At 36.1% G+C, this 19,663-nt stretch overlaps 1 protein-coding gene across 4 annotated transcripts in view; it reads right to left on the bottom strand.

The window, feature by feature from the left end:
• Positions 1-19,663, bottom strand: part of LOC131669837 (lachesin-like) — a 126,538-nt gene that overhangs the window by 39,574 nt on the left and 67,301 nt on the right. The window lies entirely within an intron of this gene.

Below are 19,663 nucleotides of genomic sequence, written 5' to 3'. Positions count from 1 at the left end.
GCATATTTTTTGCAAATATTGAAAGAAATTCCACACCGATTGTATTTTCTAGCGCACACCGAGAGAGAATATCACTTTTAATTCACGCATTGATTGAGGTCGAAACCCAGTTAAGGAGAGATGGCCGGGGAGGGAGGGCTCTGACGGAAACAATATGAGCTCGGCGGCCAATGAAAATGTAAATTCGCGATCCCATCGTTTGAATCTGGATTTGATTGCCTTTAAAAAGGGACATGCTTTGAATAGTACCGATTTTTTCAAAGTCGTATTGCTGAAAGGTAATTCACAGTCGTCCTTAATAATGTCTGGCTTCGATGGCTCAATTTTTCATCGGAGTACTCTGGGCAAAAATTTCAAGATAAAAAACAGTATCTTGAGCATATTTACAATTGTAAGAGGGAAACCATGAAAAACAAATCGACAATCCCACTGAGTATGATTGAATTGCAAGACCAAAGCGTCAAAATAAACAGTTGAATATCAATATCTTCCATCCCCGAAACGCTATTTTTAGGCGTTAAGAATAACAGTTCGTCAACTGATATTTATTCTTCCCATAACAAGTGATACCCAAGCCCCAAGTAAACGGACGGAAGATTATTTATTGAAACAATAGAACAGAGCCTCTTGAGTGAGAATGAAATGAATCGTTCGTGATTGACATTTACGTCACACTCACATACACAACGCGCATCAACATGTACATACTTACAACAGGGCTTCGGTTTAATTGACCCAATCTATCTTGTCACAGCAAACTTTGTAAAGTTCAGCAAGAGTGACCGGCTAAACGCATGTGCAATTCAAAGTTTCGGGCAATCGGTATGCGGCAACTAGTTTCGCTGGGTCTTAAAAGTTGCGGATTTATACATGAGTCACTTTTGACTTTTAGCCTGTAGCCAGGCGCGCGTAACTTTGGCTTTCGACCATTTTTAATGATCTTTTCCAAGTTTTCCGACAGACAAAGAAGTTTATGGGCAGCTAACTTCCACTCAAAACTGTACGATTCATAATTAAGTCTCTCGAAATGTGGCGACGAACTGATAAATCATCTCGTGAGAGACAACTGCTAGTTTTTGGCAGTAACGCATTCGATATTTTATAAGTTTCTGTGAAAATTGAAACATAGTACCTGGGTAGCTGGTTCAGTAACATTATTTTAAATTACTAAAAATATTTTTCAGGACAGCTTTATTCGTTTTATTTTCTATAAAGGATTAGTTGATTGTTGAAGAACAACGAAGCGATGTTCGGATGGAAGTTTCGCCAAAAATAATAAAATCAATGTTTTTCAACAATAAACTTATTGTCTTGAAAAGCATCACTATATTTTGCCATGATGCAAAATAACGTTACTGAATTTTAGTTTTAGATAATCTAGAACAAGTTAAATAAAGTTTTTATCCATATGAATAAGAATGATCGAGGTATAAAACAGATTATTCTTTGCAACTTTTATTAATGATCTACCTACGATTGAAATAAAATAAGTGACGGTAAACGAAGAAAGAAAAGTAGCTACACAAAATTTCACGCACTTCATTCTATACAGACTCACTAAACGAATGTTAAAAGTAGATACTTGTAAGAAGAGAAAGAGCAAGAGAAAAAAAATTTTAGCACGAGAGTGAGCAGTTAAACCCGTGGCGCTGCTCTTTTGGCTAATCTGCAATTACCAGCGGCTGGAATCGGGCTGTACTACGTTTAGAGCACTAGCGGAATGAACAGAGAACTGCGATATTTATCTTTAGCTACTGCGCTTTACTTCTCCACTATACCTTTGCCTGTAAGAAAACAGTACTGCTACTGCTGTTGTGTGGGTGAGTATGTGTGTACGTGTGTGTGTTTGCAGCATAAAACGGGTTTGCTCGTACCTTAGCTGTATTGACTGGGAATATACATGTTGTATGGATCGATTAAAAAATTGTATGATGATGCATTAGATTATCGGCAATTGGTTCAAATGTTCACTTTTGAATTCTTGCTATTGCGTAGAATGGATAATGATAACAAAAGATTTATTTTTCGAGTTTGAATCTAGGTTGAAGTCAATTTCTATTAGTTTGCAAAACAATTTGAAACGTACACATGCTTTGTCGAAATGAACAATTTATATTTCGTTAGAAACTGATTGTTTGAACCTGACGCAGACTTGAATCGTCGCGAGAGAAAGTTAGTCATCCATTTACCAACAGCATCTTCCCCCAACATCGACAAATCGCATTACAATGTCTCAAAATTACAAGTACGGAGAGTAGTAAATCGAATTCTGACCCGACAGGAAAAAAGCGGAACTTCACTTTATTAACAATGACAGAGTCAATCCTCTCAGCTGCTGGGCGCAAACGCAAACAACAAACTCGTGTCGCGCCCTTGCTCGTCAAACATTTTCGCAGCATTCTCGGGACAAAAGTCTGGGCTATTTAAACACTCGAAGACTGCATCATTCTTGAACTCTATTTTTCCGTTGCGCGCACTCGTCTTTTCTTGCTGTCAAGCATGCAGGCGCGCCCGTGAAAAAAAAATTTTTTCTCCTGATGTCGTCGCAAGCGCAAACATTTGGCTAACAATCGTAGGGTTTTTATTTTGCGAGTTAGACCGTTTAATATTAACGGCAACTTATCGTGCGACCGTGCTGTGTAAAAACTCCGGCAAAGTAGCATCGCGGAACATTAATAAACGCCTATCAGAGCGAATAAGTGGCTTTCAATTTTAATCAAACGTCAGATGGGAAATACGGTTATACGGCTGCGTTGCTCGTGTCACGGTATAAAGAAGGCCACTGAAACATTATTAAGGGTGTAATCTTATCACTTTTAATAAAACAGTTTTTTCTATCCTCGGTTATTCAATAGAAGTGAATTACTGTTATAACGTCAATTTTACACACGAATATCTAGACATTTTTTATCATTTTTAACCTTCACTACTTCGCAAAAATTATCTATACGTATATTCATCGTAAATGCATTACACATAGTAAGATACACAAAAGTATGCACATACAACGAAAGTATTCAGATTTATCTCTGAGAAAATCCTTAGGTACGCGCAGTAGTCTGACCCCAAGTGGACACTCGCTATTCGCGAGACTCTCCAAGCCATATTTTCATTGAGTTTACTCGCAAGCCGCAACGCTCCTTAATTCACGACGGAAACAAAAAGCAAAGCCATAAACCTTCGCGCTCACGCCATCCTCCAACATACCAGCGAGAAGATTTCCCAGTGCTTGCCACGAAGAAAGAATAAAAAACGAGACAGAAAAAATAAACGGAAGCAGAGCGAGCGATCGCTCGAGCGCACGTTATTTACCCACTAAATCACAACTGCCAGTGCAACAGAAATACATCTTTCGAGATGAAACTTTCACTGCTATGTTTTTTTATCTTGATAATCGAACATGTACACTTTCCAATATAGGAAAACAGCCAAAGATTTGACAGTTTCGCGTTATGGGAAGTGAAGACCCCCTCTATCGGAGTACGCAAATGGCGGGTAGGCGCGATGGCGCTTGTGGTTACGTTTAGCATCGTATTGTTGTGGCCTGTAAGTCAATTTTAATAAGATTTTTTTTCGATCCATTAAAATAGTCGATTTATAATTTAATTACGTGACGTAGTTTTCATTACATTACTTTTCTTTCATAATGTAGAATATAAAAAAAAATTAGTAATTACACTGATATGCATATAAACTTGTACTACATAACCATAAGACGGTTTTACAAAATTGAGAATTTTGATTTGCTAAGAGAAAAGTATTAAGCAATAAACAATCAGCAGAGTGCATTAAACAGTGAGTCTACTTCAAGATTCCAATTAGTTCTCATAATACAATCCAAAATCAAGGCTTGATTGAGAATCACAGGTGCTAAAATCAATGCAATTAAGACCCGATGCACGCATCAAGATTTAAAATTGTCTAGCGTAACACACCGCAATTTGCTCGCTCATCTCTAGTATTGAATGGAGCGTGGGGGATTTGTCCTAGATTCAGTCATAGAGATTGACTTGGACGCGTTTGCATGCTGTATACGTGATAAAGCCGCGTATATGCAATTCATTACCTTGACTACAAATGAGATGACTAACTTGTCCTCTCAAACAACGCAATCAATGGTCCATTGATTTTTAATTATATTTTTGAAGTAATAATTATTTAAATTGCTAATTAGAATTTGAACCGGATGACTATATTCATAGCGATTAGAAAATGTATTTTAATTTTGTTGTTTATTAGGAGAATTTGGTGAACAAAAAGAGTGTAAATGCTACATAATGAAATTTCCTAAATAACTCGTATATTAATTAGAATGACGTTTGTGTAATCTTTCAACAAAACACTAATAATTCTGAATCAATTTGCATTCCTGATCTAATTAATCATTATAAATTGATTTCATTACTTAATATATTTTTGAATCTTTAACAGTGTCAAAATCACGAAAAGTTAAAAACAGCAAAATTCCATTAAAAAACTCAACTGCGTACGTCCAAAGAAACATCGATGAAAGTTTCGCGTTCGTAAGCTGCGGCCAGAGATAAAAAAGAAAAAGCTATACATGGCGATAAATAGCCAACCGCTTTGAAATTGCTTTGGTCCCTGAGCAGTCATTAATTTCGAAAAAATCTGGCGTGCTACCCAATTATGTGGCTGGAGCTGTAAAACTAATCCCTCAGCGTAGGTCATAACGATGAAGCTTCAAATTAAACTCTTTTTTAAGGGAAACAAGCTTAATGTAAATTTTATTTGTTTGTAAGTTCATTCCCAAGAGAGTATCCCGTGGAAAAATCGAGAAATGATTGAATCTCTCTGCCTCATTAATGCGCAGCATAGCTACGAGTTATTACAACGGCTGGGCGGTTGGTTTGTTATTGCGATGAAAAGTTTGGCAAGATATCCCAAGTTTGCCGGCCGAATATTTATCAAACTGTAATAATAGACGGCTGCTCTACACAAGACGTGAAGATACTTTCTCTTCCTATTATTTTTAAAAATGCATCAAAAAAGCGTATTTTCCCTGATTTCCATTTTCTAACTTTTTAAACTATGAAGTTTATTCCAATCATACGATTCATTGAGCCTTTACATTCCTATTATTTCTAGTTCATTTAAAAATACATACACACATCCATCCATATACATGTATACCTATGAGGAATTTTGTAAATAATATACTTTTATAGAAGGAGAACAGTCTAGAATTGAAAAAAAAGTTTTTCTCGCTAGAGTTCGGCCAGACAAGATCTCAAAAATGTGTATTTGATATGGATTATGAAATAGATTTATGATATATGTGAAAAAAGTTCGACAAGTTATTAAAGGTATCGAAAGTTAATCTACATCTTCTAACAAATTTCGAAATAATAGTTCTCTGTGTTTTTCATAAATTCTGACGGAATATATAATAGTTCTGTACGCTTTTGAATGTATTCAGACGCTGTATCAAAACAAACGAAATAATAAAAAAGAAAAAGAGAAATATCTATTTCGACATTATTACAGTTAAACTGTTATGGGACAGGATTAGATAATTTTGCTTATTTTATAAATTTGAAATCGTCGTAAAGATTTTCGCATATAGATAGTTGCGGCTGGTCGTAAATCTTTTGTGGCCTCCGCTGATTTCGACGACCCGTGGAAAGCGAGTTTTATCGCAGCTTGTCCGCGTTATGGCAGCATCCGTATGGGCGGACGCGGGAAAATAGAGAAATTGGTAGCTGATATGCTTTTTTTTTATTTTCAGAGAAAGAAAGAAAGAAATATCTTTAAACTTTATGTTTTATTGATATATAAATTATTTTCTATTGAATGATACATTTTTAAATGAAAGCATTTGGTTATTGTAAGTGAATCAAAAGATAATATCTTAGTCTATTTAATTTTTATTATTTAACAATAATGTTTTTTGAATGACAAAACATATTTTAACGTAGAATGTGACGACGTTAGTTAGTAGTAACTTTCCGAGTCAAACTAGCATCAAGTAGAACAAATTAATTTTAGTCAGCCATAAATTCAAAGCTTATTCGTACATGCGATATAAGTTATACTCATAACAAATCAATATGTTGTTCACGTGTCAATAGTTTCTCGTACACGTTATACACCAATAAATATATTTCTGATCGATTTATAATAATCAAATACACGAAGATCGCACGTACATCTGAAAACTTATCTCATATCCGCACCCTCATACAAACACGTATCAACGAAGGAATCCCATATAACCGACACTTAAGCGCATCCCATTTCCAGAAATTCTAGAGCGCAGCTACTTTTCGAAGTGTCACGCTTTGCTCCCCTGGCTAAATTAAAAACTCTGCTCTCTCTCTCTCTCTCTCTCTCTCTCTCTCTCTCTCTCTCTCTCTCTCTCTCTCTGTTTCTCATTCTTCCTCTTTCACGTTTAAAAGACAACGTCGACAATGTATGTACCACATACGCACACATGTTTACCACGCAATATACCCAGCATGAGACTAAGCAAAAAATGTAGTGTGTAATCGGGATTCCATATCTTTCCGCGCGAGTATTTTTTCGAATGAAATATTTCCGTTTTGTCGGGGTTATACTTTTTTCCGCCCTCTCACTGGGGAGTACAACCTTCCAATATTTTATTGCGAGAAATTTTTTTTAGAATATTTCTTTTATATCTCTTTTGTTTTTTATACCTGCATTTATTTTTTGTAATAAACAAAAATAAATCTTTGCAAAAAAGACGAGAAATTATAAATTGCTTGATACGTTTAAAAAACTGATGTAATCATCACAACGTTTCAAATGAGAAGGACAGCTTTATCTTTCAAATGCTACTGGTTCATCTAAAAAAACGGAAAACTTCTTTAAGTGAATTGTCAAAGCATACAAGCGTACAGTATTGTTTTTAAAAGAATATTCCTTTGTCTTCTAAAGCTATGCTTCATGAGCTTTAGTTTCATCAAAATGGATAAAGAACTGAAACTCGCCGATTTTATTCAGGAAAGGAAGAAGTTAATTTTTTCTCAAATTCAATGAGGCTGTATAATTACGCCAACTGATTTCATTATATTATCTTGAATTATTCATACAACGCTTCAGGCGCAGCCACAGTGCTCGGTCACTTTCTCAACTTCCAGACGGTTTTTTTAATACTTTATCTTGTCTTTGCGGAAAAAGCTGCTGATATCACTCAATATATTGCACACGTCGATGTGGCATGAGGTATATTGAGATTCTTCCTTATTGAATATTAAAAATGTATTTTATTGCTTACTGATGAATAGGATTTGATTCATGAAGGTAATAACTCTTCGTTTATCGTTTGATGCTATTCGAAGCTATTTAATCATTTGAAACGGATATCTTTAATTATAGCTTCTTAGTGAGATAGTATTTCATTTATTTCAATTGAAATATCTTGATATTCAGTAACTGTGCGTTACCTGTATTTCAATATATTGAACAGAAATACTTTTTATCAAATACTGATGGTTCATTGATATTGTAGTATCAGAGAATTTTCTTTCTTATATGAATGAATATTCCACGCACGCATACTATGCAGAATTTTAATCCAATTTAGGACAAAAAATATGTTTTACAAGCAATCTTTGAAAAGAGAAATATTTCGAAAAATTTACAGTTCCATTTTTATTTGAAACTTCAATAATACAATTATAAACACCGTGTAATACTATGATATAACAAAGTTTATTTTATATCTTCGTCACGATTGCTTTTTTAGTAACACCTATTTCAAATATCTATTTTCTAAATATTTGTCATACGTTGTAATTGTAAATACTTATTGAAAAAAATGGAATTTTATTGATATCGTTATCTCAACGGGTAATAACTTAATGGAAACATCCGACGAATGTTCTCGAAAGATTACTAATCTTCAAATGAAAAAAGAGCCATCTAAAAAAGTAACGAAGCCCATCAATTCTTCTTTTTCACTGCTAGATTTTGCTGGCACATTTGCTCGCGAGTTGAATAAAATATAGGTCAAGTAGCGAGCTGAGAAGTACTTTGGCTGCGTATACTTCACCTTGTCGCATTCAAATGATAAAGATATATCTAACTAAATAATTCTCGGTGCAAAGCATTTTATTCTCGTTGAAAGCTACTTGCAGGATGGAAGACCATTATTGCCCTGGAAGCGCCGATGCACGTTAAAATTAACATATCGAAATAGAGGCGATGAAAATCAACATTACACATAGTTCGATGACCCAATTCTCGCGAGACTAACAGCGTTTCCCTGGCGCGCTAACAAGTCTAGATGCCGGCGGCTTGAAAGGAAAAAATAGAAAGAAATGAAAAGGTAAGCGCAAAGACAAAGGCCATCTGCAGTGAGAAAGAGAGAGAAACGGGAACGACGGGATTAAGCTCAGGGAACTCGAATAAAGCCTTCGCTCTCGACTGCCTGCGACGCATCCGTATGTAAAATCGGCATTATTATCCGCGCGGGCCAAGCGCCAATAGAAAGCTTCAAACGCCTCGAGCCTCTTCTTCTCTGTGTACACGTAGGCGGCGGTGTCATTGCGAGTCTTTTATATTTCTCTCCGCTTCATCCTTGCGTTGGCGACGTTCGCGCGACGATGCGATATTCCACCCTATGAAGTGAGCTTTGTGTACATTCCGTTAGTTTCAGGATTAACTTTGAGATGTTTGTGGCTGGTATATATAACTTTGTATTTTTGGCAAGCATTCTAGATTTATTTAAATAACTTTCTTTACACAAATTATACGAAAACTCAGTTATTCATCCTCTTTTCAGAACTACAAAACCTGACAAACTTTGAATATAAACTTCGTGTTGTTTTTTCATGCATAACATTTCGTCGATGTTTTATTTTCGGCTTGGAGTAGTATAAGAAAATAGCGCTACCGCGTAAACAATCACTGCTTTTAATCGAGCACTGCTCCGTTATAAGTATGAAAAATTTTCACTTTTCCAATATTTTTCATTTAATTGACACAATTTCGCATTACCACTCCAGCCAAACCATTTCTTGCTCAACTCCGCATGAGCCACAACGAAGCTCATTAAGTGCATATTTTACTGAAGTTAAACATCGCTGAACTACTTTGAGAAGAAAAAGAAAACGTAAGAGAGAGAGAGAGAGAGAGAGAGAGAGAGAGAGAGAGAGAGAGAGAGAGAGAGAGAGAGAGAGAGAGAACCTTTCGAAAAGTCACACCCGCGTGAACGTAAGTTTTGCACGTAGCGTACAATTCTCCAGCGCGAGTGCGGAAAAGCCCGTGTATACACATTGCAGGAAAGGAGAGCGAGCAGGTGTCGTTGTATATGAAAACAGCGTGGGAGGTAAACTCCGCATATACGGGTGTGGGGTTCTCGGAAATTTCATTCTAGCTCGCGGGCGCGCATAAAGGAAACGTCGCTGGCAGTCCTCCTGCGCGATAGCATTCGGGTACGCTTAATATGGAAAGTAGAAAGTGCGAAAGAGATAACAGCTTATCCCTGATTCCGACCGACACGTGTATCCCTCGCAAGCTCTGTATACAACCCTTCGACCGACAACAACTCGTAGCTATGCGAAAACAACTTGCATATTGTTACGGCTGTTTTACACCGAACGTTGCTGTGAGCGAGAGAGTGGTTTCGATTTCATAGGTAGCCATCGTGATATTGGGTAATTCGAGAAAGGTGGGATACTCTAATACACAAGCGTAGAGAAGAGATTGAATATCCTCACGGATACTAATTATTTCGTTCTAATGAATTACCCTGCTTCGAGAGATGTTTTTTAATGACGGAGCTTGTGTTCTTTATTAATTTCAGTTTCTCCCGTCGTCGTGTTTTATTAATGACATTCGCGTATCTTTTCTAATTTTAAAATTTATATATAAATTATTATCCAAAACATATCACTCCTTTATTTTTATTGTATTATTAAACAATGATTTGAAATTCCCATGAAATTTTGTAGTTCCTTCTCCAATAAACGATTTATAAATTTTTATTATATAATTTTGACTAGTCATTGAATTTATAGAAATCGAACATCCAAATACAATTTATATAGCTAGATATTATTTTGAAAATCAATATTAAAATATCAAGCCATATATATATACACGGTAGCTCAGTAGGTAAGAACTCAAGTTTCTGCATAGGAGGTTGTGGATTCAAGATCCAGACATGTAAAAATTTTTAGAAATAAAATTATCATGTGTTATCGTGATTCTAGTTGTTCCGATTCTACCTTAAACCGTAGGTCGACTTATGATACATGTAAAAACCTCCTCCCGCAACCACCCAAAAGTAGATCTACAGGTACCTAATATACCTCTGCAGATTTCCATATAAACGTAGCTTCTGAAGTAACAATAATAATAATTAATATATACGCGTATTTATAATAAATTAGTAGTTACTTGCAACATGGAAAATCACAAATATACACGCGAGAGAATTTTATATAGTAAAATATCTGTGTGAGAGTGACAAGTTGGCCAATCGGGGAATGGGCCATCATATATTGCAATGAAAATTTTATTCGGGCGTTCGTGATCCACAAGCCGGAAAATCCCGAGGAGCAACACACTCTCGCACACACACATACACACACAACGCATATGCGGGATGTTCACAAATTGAAGGCAAAAATAGAAGGATGCAGCAGCAAGAGGAAATGCACGCCCAAATGGTTTAGGTGGTGCGCTGGGAATATTCATGTTGGCTATACACAGACATACACAGAAAGAGAAATACGTGGCGTACGCGGTGCACCTCTAAAAGTCCAGAATGAAACATTGCGCGGACGTTCGTATGTGTGAGTGTAACGCACTTGGCCTCAAATCGTGACAAATTGATTCTGAATTAAAGCTAGATTTCACCGTTTCGAAACTTCATTGTTACGCGTTAGCAACTCCGTCACTCATCACAGTGCATTTCAAAGTTTCACACTCATATATACACGTGACAATAATCCCTTTATTATTTTCGTTTCCCCATTTGCTTGATTACGTTTGTTCGACGAACTTACACCCATTTGCGTCCATCAAACTTTGCAGCATTCTATTACATTGATTTGCGGTCGACACAATAGAGGATCCCACATACTGTCACCGCAGAAACTCCGTCAGAAAGAGAGAGAGAGAGAGAGAGAGAGAGAGAGAATTAGGGCCGCGTGGTTGTATAAAAATTAAAGCTTTTCCTCCACAGACGCTTTTATAGCAGAAGTTGAACCTAGCGAATTAACTTCGATATGCTGGGGCTTACAAGCGTAGGAATGGGGAATGACGTTTATCGTAGAATTTACGAGAGGTCGCGACGCATTTTCTAATTACGGTCGCGTAATTAGCCTGCTGCTGCTCCAAGAGAATCGTTTTTGCGCATCTTCGTAGAGCGGCTTACTACTCTCTTGGTCGTGCATGTATGTGTGCTCACTACGTGACTCACTTTACATAAAGACGATGTTAAATTTTCTTCTCCCGTGCACGTCGTTCTTCTTTTTCTTCTTTTTTTCTTTTTTTTTTGTGTTGTTCGAGCTAGGCGCTCGGCATATTGTTACGGAGATAAAATGTCGCCGTGAATAGGATCGAGAGAATACAAAAAGACTTTGTACGTCTTAAATATGTTTATCGATAAAATTCTCTAAAGCTGCCATTGTTGAGTAAGGTGATCATTGCTGTCATAATAGCTCTTGTGCTGAATAAGGAAATTACTGTTCGCACGAGAGAAGCGTTTAACTTCTTTCACGGCGTAAATAGCTTGACTTGTTTTTATTTGAAAGACAAATAAATATCACGGAATATTTATATACATGAATTCATCTCGTAAACTGCAGTGATATCTGTGAGAAAACTGTTGAGATAACGAGCTTTTGTTGTGAGAAACAGCGTAACTGTGCTCGCGAGTAAAAAAGAATCAAAATTAATGCAAATGCTGATGGGCAGCGCTTTCTAGATTAATATGTTTTTATGAATAAACAAGCATATTTAATAATGCTCAATTATTACGCATTCAATTGATCAGCATTTTTAATAAGCGAGCGAAAATGATAATTTCACTATGTTATTAAAATAATAATAGAAATTTCGATAGTCGATATATCGGAACAAGAAGCATGCAAGGCATATATTGTATATATGACCACACAACGAAAAATTGATTGTCGATTTTAATGCTACATTGAATAAATTAGCAAAGAGAAAAATCAAGCATGCAGCATGTTAAACAGGCAGTAACTTCCAGCGGATTAAATCCGTTGTGCTTACCCAATAAATAATCAAGTGACGAACCATGTTTATACACGCACACACATCGATCACCACATGTACACGTAAAGTCGGAGAGCGCGATATGGCTTACAATATGAACAGCCGATAAATTATTCAACGATAGCTATCGGCTGCCATAATTTTCCGCGCATTTGTGCCTGCAACGCGTTTTTTATATATCCCGCCGCCGCCGACGCGCGTTAAGGTTATTGATCCTCTGTCTGCCCCACCCTTTTGGCGCGCGTCCTCATGTGTCTTTGAAGTGTAAATCGTTCTCTCTCTCCGCAAATTTTTTTTTTCACCATGCGGGTTCGCTTCTTTTCATCGACAAAACTCCGCAGTTCTGCTAATATTTCATGGACGTTATTTTATTCCACTTTATGTTACAAGCCATGGTAAAATACATCATGATAACACGCTTGAACACGTTTCAATCGCGTGGAAACGATTAGAATCGTTGAAAGGAATAATTTAATGTTTCTTTTCGATTTTATTCTTGTTTTTATGGGAGGTGTTGCGAATAACATGTGTGTAATGGTACTATACAGACAAATCTCTTTTAAAAAAGGGTTTATATTTTAGCCCACAAAGGAATTCCTATTGTTAGAAGAAAAAAAATCTTTGTTAGTTCCATAAAAAAATTGTACTCTTATATCAAGAAGGTAATAATTTTGAGAAAATCTTGTGATAAGAAAACATTCTATTGTAACAAGAGGATTTGTCTTATAATAATAAAAATTACTCTTCTTACTAAAAGAATTTCATTTTGTGCTACTTTAAGAAGAACATCTTGCGGTAAAAGGAAATCCTTTTGTAGGAAGATCATGTTTTTGTTATTCTATTCAACTGAATAAACTTAAGTGAAAAAAATGATCATTCGTGCCAAAGAGGATTTAATCATAAGTAAAATCCTTTTGTTGCAAAATTATTAACAGAAAATTCTTTAACAACTATATCAAGTAGACATTTTTATTATTATTTATAAAAGAAATTTTCACTTGTAACAAAATGAAATTTGTTCCAGTGTAGACAACGATTTTTAAATTTTTTACAAAATAAAACTGGCTTCTGTCCTAACAGAAAAGATTTTGTGCATTTCATCGACGAATAATTGATAAAAATACATGCAATGCTCGCAATATCCATCTGAAAAGCAAATACTAACTAAAAAATAAGTCATTCAGAAACTGTTGTGCAATATACTCAGAAAGAGGAAAAAAGTGACATCTAGTCGTGAAAAAAAAATATCTTTTCCAATTCTCTTTTATGCAAACCAACCAGAAATGCGCAGTGACATATTGTAAAATAGAGCCGGGAGACAATTTGACGAAACTATGTCGCAAATAAGAGAAATCCAGAAAATAACCAGGAAAAAAGACGAGAGATAATCAAGCTTATTAAGAGTCGTTAGTCCTGTAATGCGCGCGTCTCATTTTGATCGTAGAGTCATCTCCAGGACGTACGTAACTATCGCATCTTATAGAAGAGTCTAAAGATGAGAGTATACGTGCGGGGGGTCAACTTCGTGGTTCGCTCTTTGTCAACTTTGCTCTCCTTATCCTGAAACTCGTAATTGGACGTGCTTCTTAAAAAGAAGATGCTACTAGGCGCTGCTTTTTCTTTTTTGGCTTTCTTACCGGGTTGCCAATTCAATTCTAACGGAAATACATTGAATTAGGTAAAAAAGTTTCGACGCGTAAACTTTACTTTGTAGGAAATATTTTTATTACTGTTTCTTAAAATTTACTTCGTTAAATCTGCTGAGAGTTCGCGAAATATCAGTATAGAGAAGGAAATGGGATTAGTGCAATTAATTGACAAAGGTACTTCAAATTCTATTATAATTAACAATTTATCTACATATGATGATTGGACAACGCTGACGCTCGTCAAGGGCGTAAAAAACCCTAGTCGTAAGTAAGGAAAAAGCCCAAGGCGAACGTTAATACAATATATATATGAACAAACTTTAATCTAATTAATCGCGAATTTCGATACAATACCCACAGCGTAACACACTTACACACACATTGACGAAACGCAGAGAGCTCTCGGATGATATGCGCAAATATAATGATGCCGCAGCGAATGTGGAAGAGCGCACCACTATGGTGACCACCTAAGGCGACCTCGACGTCTCGAGGACGGGGATAGCCCTCGCCGCCACGTGGAAATTTGGGCACAACGGCCGCGTGGAGGTAACGCTCTCGGGGACGCGCTAGGGCGTGACCCACTACAGCCGCGTAGGGCTGAGTCCAACGCTTCACGGGCTTGCACTACACACTCGTTTTACACTCACACGCACTGCCCCTGATCAAAAGGAACGTAGCTGTGTTGAAACAAAAGAAGAGACTGAGTCAACACTTTACCAAGCAGGATTGCGAAGCGACTCTCTCGCTGTCTGTCGACAGACTGACTCGCTGCGCCCTGTCAGAAAACGATGACGAGTTCTCTCCTTTGTCGCAAAGAAAATTAAGGGAAAGTTTCGGGTGTTTGGGTCAGACGTGCCGCGCCAGACGTTATCAGCTTGCCATCGCAGAGTGTTGCATCTGCTCGACACGTGTGGGCACCACACTGACAATATGTGCCACACCTGTACCCTTTATGCCAAGGTTGTCTCGCGATTTCAGAGATTAGTGCTCGTCGACTACACAGCACTTTCTCCTTTACTAATTACTAATATAATATGTTAAAAGAGAAACGCTGCATCTCTAAACAATTACATAGCTTTGGACATGCTCGTAAGCTTATATTTGCACGTTACGTATATGAGCTTCAGATAGATGTAATATATGTTAGATGAAGACTACAAATATTTGTATTAAATTTAATAATAACGCGAGACATGGTAAACGTCTAGAAACATAAAATTGAATATACTTGCCTAATATCGAGTTTTTAACGCTGTTTTAATATTATATGCATCATAAATTAATAAATTTTGTCGATTATTCAATGCTTAAATATTTCCAACTACGTTTTATCTCTCTTTTTTTTAATTTAACACATTTTCTCAATGTAACGATTTTTAAATCAATAAAATATATTCCGCCTTATAAAAGCGCAAATAATAATTTCTAATAGATCCACGTAATTCTAAAAAAGAAAAAAGAGAAATATGATACACTGCACCTACATTTCGGAGTGACATTTTCACGAGTAATCATCGTTATTTCCAACGGGTTATCTCTATTCTGTGACGCGAGAGTGAAGCGTGGTTACGTCATTTTTCTAAATTTTCCACGCATCCGCGATTCCGTGCAACGGGCTCGTTTGACAAATATCTTTACTTCTTTCCAACGGAAAAATTACCACGGTCGCTCTAGCATTAACATCAAGTAAACAAATATGTCTGTTCACGGTGAGGTGAATCGAGGTTTAAGGCATAATATAAGGAGAAATACGACAACTGACGCCAAAGAGATAAAATGAACTTGATTCACAAATTAAATCGAATACAAGGTAAATGAACATATCATTAGCTTAAAGAGCTTCAAACGTGCAAGCTTCAATTAAACAATACAAGTGCGGTACAGAAGGTCAGTTAAATTAAGCAGTTAACGGCGAAGTATAAAGGAAAAACAGACAAATAAATATTTTAACATGCTGCGGACAACTTGTACAAAATACTCGCGCGATATTCGAGAGATGGTACTTGCCGCGGTTGAGCACTGGAGCTGATCTGCCGCTGCGTGCCGCTTAAACAGATTGGCTTCGCTCGCGGCCTGCGTGGCTCGTATCAAACGCTTAAATCGCGCCCATCGATGGCTCATAATCATTGCAAATATTGTATTAATCTCTGACCCACATCGATTCGCTTCGATCGCGCCGATCAATGGCTCAAAGGGATAAATTGATAAAAACTCAATATCCATCGTCGATGGTCAAGTTCGGAAGTCAATCTCCCGACCAGTCTGGCTATCGCAGCGTACATACTTAGGCGTTAAGTTTTAACAACGAAATTACACTTTGCGAGCTTGGATATGAGGTAACGCTACAATATAGTTACCTAAATGTAATAGGTTACATTGACAAATGAAACGATGTCGATGCAAATGACGAAACTCCGTAAAGGTTTCAAACTGCAATATTTCAGTTATACAGCAAGATTTGTTAAAGTAACAAGATCATTCGATCTACTAACAATTGTGTCCGACGCTTCGATGGAGTCGAAATTCAAAAGCTCAGCTCGATCGGACGCATGCCCCTCGTAGAAGCTCAAAAACGCACCGATTTCGATCGACATCAAATTTATAGCTTTGCGCATTGCCTTATTGTCGCAACTGTCGCTTCCGATTCACCAGTTGATAACGGTACGAATCTCCATGATGATTAGATTACATTCTACAATATAATCTACAACAAACATCTAGACCACGTCGTAACATTCCAGTCATATTACTTACTAATATAACAAGTTTTCCAAACCCACTTCCGAGTACGTTTCTCGATACTTTTCTCGACTCTTTGTTCGCACGCTGGTCAACTTATAATTTTATGACTTCACAGAGGATGGTGGAATTCGAGACACAAAAAAAAGACGATAAAAGATCTGGTCGCGCGGTGTTTTCCCGGCACTTGAGGGATCGATAATATACCCTCTTCACACTTTGGGCTGTTAAGTTTTAACACAGTGACACTGGACCGGCTGACCATAAATTTCAGTTTAACAACTCAAGGGCGCGCACCGCGAACGAAAAAAAACACAGGTGCGATGTCACAAAGGAAAGAGAAGAAATAAGGAACTGCAGCGCAGATGAGGTTGAGCGAGAAACATTTAATTACTCGTGGATATTCAGAATATTGAGAACGCGAGTTGCCGTCCAGGGTTGGCGTTGCCATCCGGAACAATGTCTGTTGGAGGTGTGTAGCCCCGCTCGCGAGCGCAAATGGTATACTTTTGTACTGGGAATAATGGCTTTTACTGTTTTGTTTTGTTGTGTTTTTCTTTTCTCCGCCTACAATGCTTTTTACTCGAGCCATTGTCATCGCAAAAAATACATCGTCGTTTTCGCGATGCGAATGCTTCTCTCTCTCCCCCCACTTCCTCTCGGTCAGTGAGCTTGACCTGCTATCCAATAATAGTGGAAATAGACTTTGAATAATTTGAAAATATTCCACCTACTTTCTGGCTCCAGGCTAAGTTGTTATTCCAACGCACGATAAAATATTATTAATTTCGGTAGGAAAAGATTAGTAATTTCATAAAATATCATTGATTTGCCTTACGCATCGTGTATATTTTCAATATGCATTGCATTTTTTGTAATTGAAGTGTGATATTGTCCTTGATACATATATTTCATTAATTATCTTGCGACTACTCGTCTTTTACATAAAAAACTTCTTTATATTCATGAAAAAATCAGGTACCTCAAGAAAACCGCCGTCTTAATTAGAACACTCTCATATGCCAGTCTGGCTCGTGTTAAACTTGAGAAGAAATTCTTTTCGTGCAGAGAATTTTTCAACTTCTATTTCAGAGTGAAAAAAATCTTTTGTTCAAAACATTTGAAGCAAAGTATTAAGACAATTTATCTGACAATTAATTATACAAAGTATTTCGATTTGATTATTTTACAAAAATTAGGTTTAATAATTGGCGTTGTATCTTTCATAAAAAGCTAATATGTAAAGCAGTTACAAACGTAATTTAATTAAGGCTACACATTGAAAACAAGCGAAACGTAATTACGAAAATGATGCGAGCTTAGCTTCAAACGTCTTGCTTAATTTATAGCAAATTAAATAACGAAACATTCATAGCGAACATACGAAAAAATTTCTTTTGTTTGCAAGAGACAGATATCTAACCCGACTTGATTTTCGTTAGACTGATGTCGTTACGTCACTGTATAACAAGAAAAGAAAGCCTACGTACGCATAAACTTAATCGGATTATCAGTCAAGTCACGTCATTATCTTACTGTTCTGCGCGCGATGACAATCACATCAAAATGTTGCAGGATTATTTTTTTTTCTTGTCGTTATTGTCAAAAGCTTCGGACATGGCTAATTAAAATTTAAAACGGAAGCGGCTTCGCGTGATTTATTTTTCCGTAATGGGCGCGCAAGAGAACAAAAGAACGGGAATGCTTTTGCACGTGCTCGAACAAAGCAGGTGCGATAATTAATTAGATTTAAGTTTGTTTTTTTTAATTTTTTCAAAGCGCATGGTTCAACTTTAACGGACAATTTTTTGTTATGCTGAAAGAACGTTAAAATTTTATTAATATTTACTTACTCTTTGTATTAATTTTCGCCTTATATCAACATTAAATTAAATTAATTAGGTTAATTATTTAGATAAACATGATCTAACAGATCTAAATTTGTAAGAATATTTTAAGTCTTTAGAATTATTGTTCGATTTTTGTATTTCCAAAAATTGATTATTATTTCAAAATATCTTATAAAACTAGTAATCTCAGTCATATATATCAAAGAAATTTTTGGCTCATATAATTTAAGAAATAAATGTCATAGTACAAGAAAAATTTACTTGCAATTGTAGAGATTTTTAAAACAAGGAAAAATCATTCAAAATATTTTTTTATTATTTTATAGAAATAATACAATTTTAATCTAGGATTATTAACTCACTAGTTAATTACGCACTGGTCCTCAAAGTTTCAAATTTTTTTTACACAGCGGAGAAAAGCCACCTTTTTTTAGTAATAACCGGTTGAGCCTTGTTAAATATAGATTAACGAACGATAGTTTCGTACAAAAATAGTTTGGATTTTTAACAAATAAAAGGATCGTTGTATTGTAGTTATTAATATTATATGGGTTTATTATGATATAGCAGTTGAAACTCATTGTAATAATTGTTTTGCGTTCATTAGGTTGTTATATCCATTTATAGTTATAGATGAATTTCATTAATTTATCATCTATTTTTGAAAGATATTTCAAACAAATGCTGATTACTGTTTTACAACTTTAAAAGTGTATTTTTGAAATATTTTGTTAATATGTAAATTTATAGCAGATGGAAATAAATTAAAGTGACTTAATACATATTATTCACGATAAACCGGATTCCTCAAACTGAATTAACAATTTATACGTTTCCGAAGATAGTTTTTTTTACACTGACAACTTTACGGTTCGAAATAGCTACGGCTTTCGAGAAAGCAATTTAGTTTCGACGGAATCCTTCGTACCACTAATAACAAAAGATAGGTTTTCGTTTCGCTTTTTCTGAACTAGATTATTTACCAAACGCTTTGCCTTCCTATTGATTCTAAAATATTTCAATCAAAGATATAAATCGGTAGAATGTATCGTGAATCAGGTTATTTAATGCGCCAGATACAAATGGATAGAATACATCGTGAGTCAGGTTATTTGATGCTCCGGAGCTCGCGAAACAATTTCCAAACTCATTGTAATCCATCTTACTACGCTCTCGATTGGAGAAGCACTA

Source organism: Phymastichus coffea, unplaced genomic scaffold (genome assembly GCF_024137745.1).
Source record: "Phymastichus coffea isolate CEN01 unplaced genomic scaffold, Cenicafe_Pcof_1.1 PCOF00097, whole genome shotgun sequence".
Taxonomy (NCBI): Eukaryota; Metazoa; Arthropoda; class Insecta; order Hymenoptera; family Eulophidae; genus Phymastichus; species Phymastichus coffea.
This window is presented reverse-complemented; position numbering and strand designations above follow the sequence as displayed.